At 41.5% G+C, this 8,517-nt stretch overlaps 1 protein-coding gene across 3 annotated transcripts in view; it reads left to right on the top strand.

Moving 5' to 3' along the window:
• The first annotated feature begins 7,221 nt into the window (after positions 1-7,221).
• Positions 7,222-8,517, top strand: part of LOC137878890 (radixin-like) — a 16,752-nt gene continuing 15,456 nt past the window's right edge. For 2 of the 3 annotated variants that reach the window (XM_068719384.1, XM_068719382.1), the window contains exon 1: positions 7,222-7,416. The gene's annotated coding sequence lies outside the window, so the exon portion shown is untranslated. Of the gene's footprint in view, positions 7,417-7,534; positions 7,872-8,517 lie in introns of those variants that run through there. The other variant, XM_068719383.1, reaches the window with a different exon arrangement.

The raw sequence follows: 8,517 nt of genomic DNA, 5'->3' as shown, positions 1-8,517 counted from the left end.
TTCCACTCCCTCCCCGTCTGTCTCTCTTGCGCACACACACACACACACACACACACACACACACACACACACACACACACACACACACACACACACACACACACACACACACACACACACACACACACACACACACACACACCTGTGCGAGTTATGGAGTGATTACACCACTCCTCTTTCCTCCGCCCCTCCCTGCTGCTGTGCAGATCTGTAGACCTCTATCTGGACGAGACACTCACAATACATGCTGATAAATAATCACTTGCACTGACTGGATCAAGACACCACCAAGCACATGCACACAAATCGTTTTCCTAAACTTCTTTAGAATCCTTTCACAATAAGACTATTATAAAACAAGAGCGCTGACGCTGCAGATAAGAGTTGTATATACTAAAGGGTTCATAGTCCAGCAAGGAACTGGTTGTCAGTGTCTCTAACTTCCCGCCTTACACTGAAAGCCTTTAATCTACAGCGCAGCGACACAAACTAGTATTCTGGCGACAACCTTGATATCAGACCTGTGCTGGTTTGCACGGTTTGTTAGCAGAGGCTGTGTTATTTTAGCTGGAACTATGACGTTCTCAGCTTGATCTCTCAGTGTCATCGGCAAATGTGAATCAGCTTTACGCTGGAAGTCAGATGTCTTTATAAACACATAAAGATCTTAAAAGGATTACAGTGTTTGGATAGAAAAGCGGCGACACAAAGTCATCCTCCCATAATGTCTACAAACCAAGAGGACTCCTCTGACCCGTCTGGCTTCTGGCCCTGTGAGAAAGTTGTTCATGTGGACAAGTATTGATTAGGCTGTGCCGCGTGACTAACACGTTTTTGTTAACAATCAATGCATTTTATCCGACTAAAACCCTTAAAATGACTCCTTTCCGAAAACCGACCGGTGAACACTCACCTGGTCTGCTCGTCTGCGTGGATTTACGATTGTGTTTCCTTTCCGCTGGTTGACAGACGCAGCAAAGGTTTGCAGACATGATGAAGACCGACACCAGTCCGCTCGACTTTCGAAATCAGTTTCCGTTTATCCGTCCGTGAGCGAACGTTTCTGCCGCTTGGTGTATTGAGACATGCGGTGAGTTATCAATTAAGCCACTCACAAGGTATCAGGTAATCAGTTACAGAGGTCAAACACCAATGAGGGCAGCGTTCAAGGATTTACACTGTGTAGAAAGTGACAGCTAGTGCCTCTGCTGGTCCGCTCAGTCTGCACATTAAGGAATACTGCAGCATGTTGGGAAGCGCAGTGCATTCGTTTACCGTTTACTGGATGATAGGTGAGAATATTGCCGACTTCATACAACACAGACACTGGTCCTAAAGGCCTAGCTCAGCACAGAGACTTGAAGCAGGAAGACAGTTAGTTCAGCTCCCTTAAAGTGCCTTTTGACAACTCCACTGCCGTCATATTTACATGTATTAATGTATAGCATATCCAATAATACACGTCACAAATTCACAACTCTACTCGCAAGTGTCATGAGAACAACTCACTATTGCGCAACATGAGGACAATCCTGGTATACTGATCCGAGTAATAAAGTTATTCATCCAGCATAATATAAGCTGCAGAAAACCCCTTCAAATACCATAACCTCTAGCAAAAGCAACTAAATAATGCATTCATTTAACAGATTGGGAATGAAGTCCTATTGTTTTAGGGGTCGGTCCCTGAACTTGTAAACAACTCTTCAAATAATATGCATTGATATTATCTAGAGTGAGAAGTACATGTAAAATCACGTGTGGCATTTGGTGGTGGTGTTGTTCCCTACGGTCAAATTTCAAGCCACTTAAAACTACCGCAGACATACTGCAGCATCAGCAGTAAACTAAAAAGTAAGTTCCTCTATTATGTTTGAATAATAAGGGGAGAAACACGGCAGAGGGGAAATCCTGTCCTGCCATCCTGTCACATTGATTTTTTTTTAAAATAGCAGACGCTACTGACCAGAACGCTCCGTTGGTCCCGTCGGTCCACAGCTCCTGCGGGTCAACAGGCCGATGGACGAGGACAGATCGCGAAGCAGTCCACTCATCACCTCTTGGCCCTCTTGAACCAACTCCAGTAGAGACATCGTCACATCACAGCAGCTTTCATGCTACGTCTGAGAGCTTGTTCTTCGAGCCGCCCGACCTCTCCTCTTCCTCGATGGAGCCGCTGCGTTTGCTCTTGTGAACGTGTGATTGTTTATCTCACTTCATGTCGACTCTGTGTTTATCGCAGGAAGAGAGGGGCGGGTTGGGGGGGATGACATCAACCCCTCTACAGCTAATTATACAAACTTAGCAGATGTGTGTGTGTGTGTGTGTGTGTGTGTGTGTGTGTGTGTGTGTGTGAGAGATTTGGACGTTCGCCCAGGGTACAAAAGTACACTATAAACAGATACAATCACCTTGTTTTTTGGTTTTATTTCCAACTTAAAAGCGCATCAACACATTCTCTGGTGTCGGAGTTAATCAATAATGTGTGTTTTTCTTCCCTAAGATAAAGAAAGTGTCAACTATCCCATATTATCTTCCCAATAACAACTACCAACTCACTTTGTCCTTATGAGGAAACTGGTGACGGATTTTTTTTCATCAACACATGATCCCAAAAGTTGCACAAGGCTACGTTTTAACACCATGAATGATGATATTACACACTATTTAATGTGACATCGAACACGTGGGCAGCTTATTAAAAGGTCTGAAAGCGGGGAACAAGAAAGCAGAATGCTGGAGAAACCAAAACTGTTTTACAAATGGTTTCTTGCTGCTTTCAGTTTCTTCTTCGTATCTCAGTCCTGATTTATTGCAGCAGCTCAGACAACAGGAGCTTCTGCAGCATCGCTGGGTTTAGACCCAGCTAAATCACATTATCTTTATTCCACCGAATTCATCGTCTCACAGCCGCACAAACATTCCCAATGTTAAGTTCAAAAGGTAGTAAGCGGTGATGGTCGTAACCTTTTTATTATGTGGCATTCATTAGATTTATCAATCAATCAAGAAGGACAAAAAAATCTAAACCTATGCCCTCCTTATCTGGAATGGCAGCAAAACGAACCACACCGACAACAAAACTCAATTATTCGGACTTGTTCTTGGTAAAGCACATTCTAGCATGATCGACAATAGTTAATAATACTGGTTATAGTATTTGATACTATTTACACTGGTACTATTTATATCCGTCTTTTAAACAACAACGTCCCAGAGAGACACAGCAATGGAATAAAGGGGGCTTGCATGCAACCTGTCGCTCTCCGCCTGGAGAACATGATGCACAAGGTACAACTGTATTTGAATTACGGATGTTGTAGTTCACTACAATGTTTTGTCCACCGTTAAGTCACTTTCTCATATCGTCTCACTGGGTTAAATTACTCCTTGTTATGGTGGAACCTCCGACAAGACACCTCGGGTCAAAATCCCATTTTCAAACCCAAATTTGCAAAACACAAGCAGTGACTTGCCACGTGAGGTTATTTTTCTCTTTCACTCATTTTGACATATTGCACAGATGACCGTCTGTGCACAAATAGGACGATAAAGTGACAAGTTACTGCAGGGATCCCTACCACTGATTGTCGACAGCACCTCCAGCGTTTGCTCCAAGTCGTCCGGCACCGACAGCTTCTGTCCCATCTTTGCCCCGGGGACACCAAAGCTCAGCAGACGTTCTTCTTCACATGGACTTCGCAGGTTCCTAAAAGATACCAAACATTACTCGAACAGCAACGAGAAGAGGGAATACTGAACCGTGACCAGCAGTAGACTCGGGTGAAAGAACCCAGGGGGAATAACGGGAACAGAAAGAGACTGATGCACTGTACATTTAATTTGGTCAGCAGTGTAGAGGGAGGGAGGGAGGAAGGAAGACACACACACACACACACACACACACACACACACAGGACACTGAGGGCACTTTCGCAATTGCGTAACACATAACAACATCCATGCCTCTGTGCACCAAAAAGGGGCGTTAACAACATTACCGGCGCTAATTTGATCTTTTCTCTAAATTGTGCTGTGCAGCAATTTATCTTACTGTAAACTGGTATAACAAAATTGAACTTCCCTTAAAGAAAAGAACAATATATTTTTAGAGAGATGTACTTTACTGGAGCAATTCAATATACAAAATAGCATGACTCTATTGATGCCTGCAGTGATCTGAGCCAACATCTGCTGAATGATGCAAGTTAAAAGGCCCAATTAGCAGATGTTTTTTTTCCACTAACTGTTGCAGATATAATGTAAGCGTTTTATTTATTTTTCAACTAATTGTAATTCTAGTGTTAGTTCCAGTCAATTAAAAAACAGACTCTCACACACACACACACACACACACACACACACACACACACACACACACACACACACACACACACACACACACACACATCTGATGACTTCTGATTGATCCATCGAAGCAAATGCATCCAATTACCAGTTTCCCTACAGTGGCTCCTTTCATTTCTTTGACAATAGAGCAGCATGCCCTGAGTCATATGGACAGAGATCTTGTGACGTGGTGATATGCCAGGCTAAATAAAGACCGAGGCTAGTCCCACATGCAATACAATGTGACACTTCCACCGGCCAAGTTCACAGACGTGGCCTTAAGGATGTCATCAAGAACACATGGAAATAAAAGAGTCAACAGATTTCAAGTGCTTTGGTGTTTTCCAAGGAAAAAAAACCTCACACGCTCACTTTCAGTTTCAACCAAATGTTCCAACCAATACAAATGTTTGTATGCGATGGTTTGGACATTGAGAATGATGCATAAATCACATTAAATTAAATTTAGTTAGTGACAAGAACTCAATTTATATGCCGAATTGTCAGCCTGACTGTATTCATTTAAATGTCCACTGTGGGTTGAAAAGCTTTCCTTTGTCAACATGCAAACACTTAATTTCCCCGATAAATAATGGAACTTGGCGCGCTAACATCTTCATACGGATCCGTAGATTAATAATTAGCACGCCTACCGACACAGCGGTGCTGCCTCCGTGCATCCTATTAGGACAGTGCATTAATACATCAAAGAGGATGTCATGCTCTATTGAGTTATTATTGTGAATGATGTGTGCACTCTATTAATAGCTAATATAAACGGCGTGTCCTTACCTGCACGTTATCCCCAAAGCAAACAGCTCCGCCCATTCAATTAGCTTTACCCAGACTTTCAATAAGTCGTCTAGGACAGCAAGAGGAGGGACACCATGACCTCTGGTGGTAGAACAAAATAAGTGCACAAAAAAAACTTTTACAAACAAACCTGCTCTATGCCAGAAAGTTGAAATGTTTATTTCACCAGGTTATAGGCCGAAACTGATCAGCTGTAGAAGCATGACTAAAAGGACTGACTGTCAAATGTTACGTGCAAGCCTAAAGGTGATGCTTTTACTGTCTAAATAAAGCATGATGATACATTTGAACTGCAGTTGGAATGATACTAGTCGGTGACCATCACTAGCCTACATTGTAAAATTGGATATAGATGTATTTCTGTGGTTGTAGGCAACAACAGGTCCTTGGATTATTGGTTATTTATGATTAACCAGTGACGTGCGGTGAGGTTCGTGGCTGGTGAGGCACTGACACTACAGAAGTCAGATTTACAAATATATGAACCCAATAGAGTAGCTTCAATCACCATTCAATTTGCAGCTTGCACATTGACTACTGGTTGTTTTTCATATCAGCATTGTTTACACACACACATAGGTAAGGTACATATTTGATTACACCGGGAGCGTTTCAGAAGTGGAGCGCTCGCGAGCGCCACCCGCGAAAATCGTGAGTAACAACCCCGGATGTATAAAGAGAACAACAAACACATAAACGGTTACTTTACCTGTCCGACGTTGAATTGCTGTTGATTTGGTCATATTTCCCTGTTTTTTGAGACATGTTTAAGCTTGGATATAGAATCTTACATTTTCGCGGTCAAAGCTAAATATAAGAAGAAGAGAAGTGTAGAAGAAGAGCAACGACAGAACAAGCATGAACCCGACCCGTGGGCTCTCGCACGCCCTCTTCAGTGAGGCAGAGGTACTGTTTGCCCCTCTGTGCTTTTTCACTGCGGTTTAATGTCAGATCAGCAACACTAAATATGTTCTACACAGACGTGAAATACAATACCTATTCTATGGAAAGAAAGGACATATAATACAAATATCTACAGATATTACAGTGGTGACAAACAATGAGAAAGCAAAAGGCACGCGCTCAACCCAGTTTGTGAGAGATTCACAGTCTGAGGTGAGGAACAGCTCGTCGCTGCCTCAGCCCGCATGTCCTGTTTGAACAGGACATGCGCTAATTCAGCGATTTTGATTATACAAATGCTTGGAATGATTGGAATCATACAGAAATTACATTTATAGCACAGATCAGTAGAGACATATTCATATTTATTTTATTTTAGCATTATTTGTTTTTTACTTGTCATGACAGGTGAGGCCTCCCCTGACCGCATGTCCCTGTGATTAACTATTCAAACTTAACCTATTTCTAATTTCAGGCAGTTTGGGATGCAAAAGTCTTGAAAGAATAGGGTCACACTTTTCCTTCTTTCTGCAGCAAATTTGTTGTACATACCAAATTAAACATTTCTAGGGCAATCCAATGCACTTATGCAGTCTGCCAGGGACAAAGGTAGTCTATGAAATAATACTTAGTCTGATATTAATCACTCCTCATACAGCTATTGGCACGATGAATGCCCCAAACATACCATGCATCCACTCCTCAGCTGCTGACAGCCATATTGAACATCTCCACAATTAGCTGCGTCAAGTATGCAACAGAAACTGAAAACAAGACAGGAAATTAGGCATGTTTCCTTCAAAGTAAACTTAAAACATTAATAACTGTTGGGAGAAAACAATTTGGCTGTGCAAAAAAAAAGTCTTGCAACCTCACTTGCAGCCTTAACTTTGATTGTTAAGATACAAAGTGAAATTATTGTTATTTTTGTTCAGTTTTTTTGACATAATGATGCACCGTTGCTGCATAATCTCTCAAGATAATTGTATTTAACATTTGTTCTTAATAATTATTGTTTGTATTTGAGACAATTAGATTATTATGGTTATTATTATGATATTAAAAGTCAATAAATTATTTTCTTCTTCTTCTCAAACTTTCAGGAGGCTTTTATTTTTTAAAGTTAAGACCGGAAGCCGTAGTACTCCGGCTAGCGCGACACTAGCACCTCAAATCGCCTTAAGGTTGTTAAGACTTCAACGGTTTTTCTGCGGGAATTTGTTTCGTCAAGACCAACTAAGAGATAAGGGACAACGAACAGAACGGATTTCCCACCGTGGATATTGTGTTACGTGTGAAGACACCGGGCTTTTCCTATCAAATTTAAAGATATAATACTTCGTCCCCACGGTGAGTTGCCTCTCCCTAAAAGATGAGCTTCTCTTCCAAGTTTGGTGCAATAGCGGAAATCCTCGTGTTCACCCAATTTATATTGTAAACGACACGTTAGAAAGGGCGACTTGTACGAAGTTGTGCCCATTAAACTGCCTGTAAACGCACCGTAGCTCGCCGTACGTAGTCACAATTTATCGTTTCTTTTTTTGTTGGTAAATGTGGTGAATTAATGATGACCAAACGTTTTTGTTTTTTTAGGTTGTAAAACTCCACATGTAAGTTACGTTATGAGCGAGGAGAACCGTTATGTGGACTACACCCACTAACTAGCGTGAAAATGTCAGGCTTTCAACGGCCACCTTCTCACTTCATGAGGAGCATTTTGGAATGAAGAGTCGTTTACCGGCTAAAATTTGTGGGGTTTTTTACCGAGTGGAACTCAGAAAACACGTCTTTTTGACACGTCAAACGTATGTATTTAATTAGTTTCAGCCGTTGCAGCTAACGTTTTACCAAGACTGTAACGGCTGTTGTCCAACGTATGTATTTCAATTGTTTCAGTTGTGCTGTAACGGTTGTTGTCAAACGTTTGTACTCAAATAGTTTCAGCCGTTGCAGCTAACGTTTTACCAAGACTGTAACGGTTGTTGTCGAACGTATGTATTTAAATAGTTTCAGTTCTGGTGTGCCGTTGCTGCTAACGTTAACGTTTTTTTTTACCAAGACTGTAACGGTTGTTGTCGACCGTTCGCTACAAATCGTGGTTAAATTACAGTGTAACGGAAGCCAACTGTCGGCGGGTAAATACGCGAGCTAATTGCTCTCAAGCTACAAGTGGGCATGTCTCCATTTGAAGTACAAACGATACAGCAGTTGGCTTCCTTACATGTTTTTTATTGAACATAACCATATTATCTGTCATTATTACTTTGTTGAGAGCATTATACTCTCTTACACTATGTGTGGTGGTTCTTCAGTTAACTTACTGCCAACATGGAGTAGGGTTCCTTTTAATGGTCTTATTTTGTTTTTTGAGCTGTAACAGTGGATTCATTAATTAATTTAAAAAATGAAGTAGCTAGGTGGGATTCATATAGTTATATAGTTTCATGAACA

The sequence above is a fragment of the Cebidichthys violaceus genome, unplaced genomic scaffold (assembly GCF_023349555.1).
Source record: "Cebidichthys violaceus isolate CVI_PGR_0920_01 unplaced genomic scaffold, fCebVio1.0.p SCAF_24, whole genome shotgun sequence".
Taxonomy (NCBI): domain Eukaryota; kingdom Metazoa; phylum Chordata; class Actinopteri; order Perciformes; family Stichaeidae; genus Cebidichthys; species Cebidichthys violaceus.
This window is presented reverse-complemented; position numbering and strand designations above follow the sequence as displayed.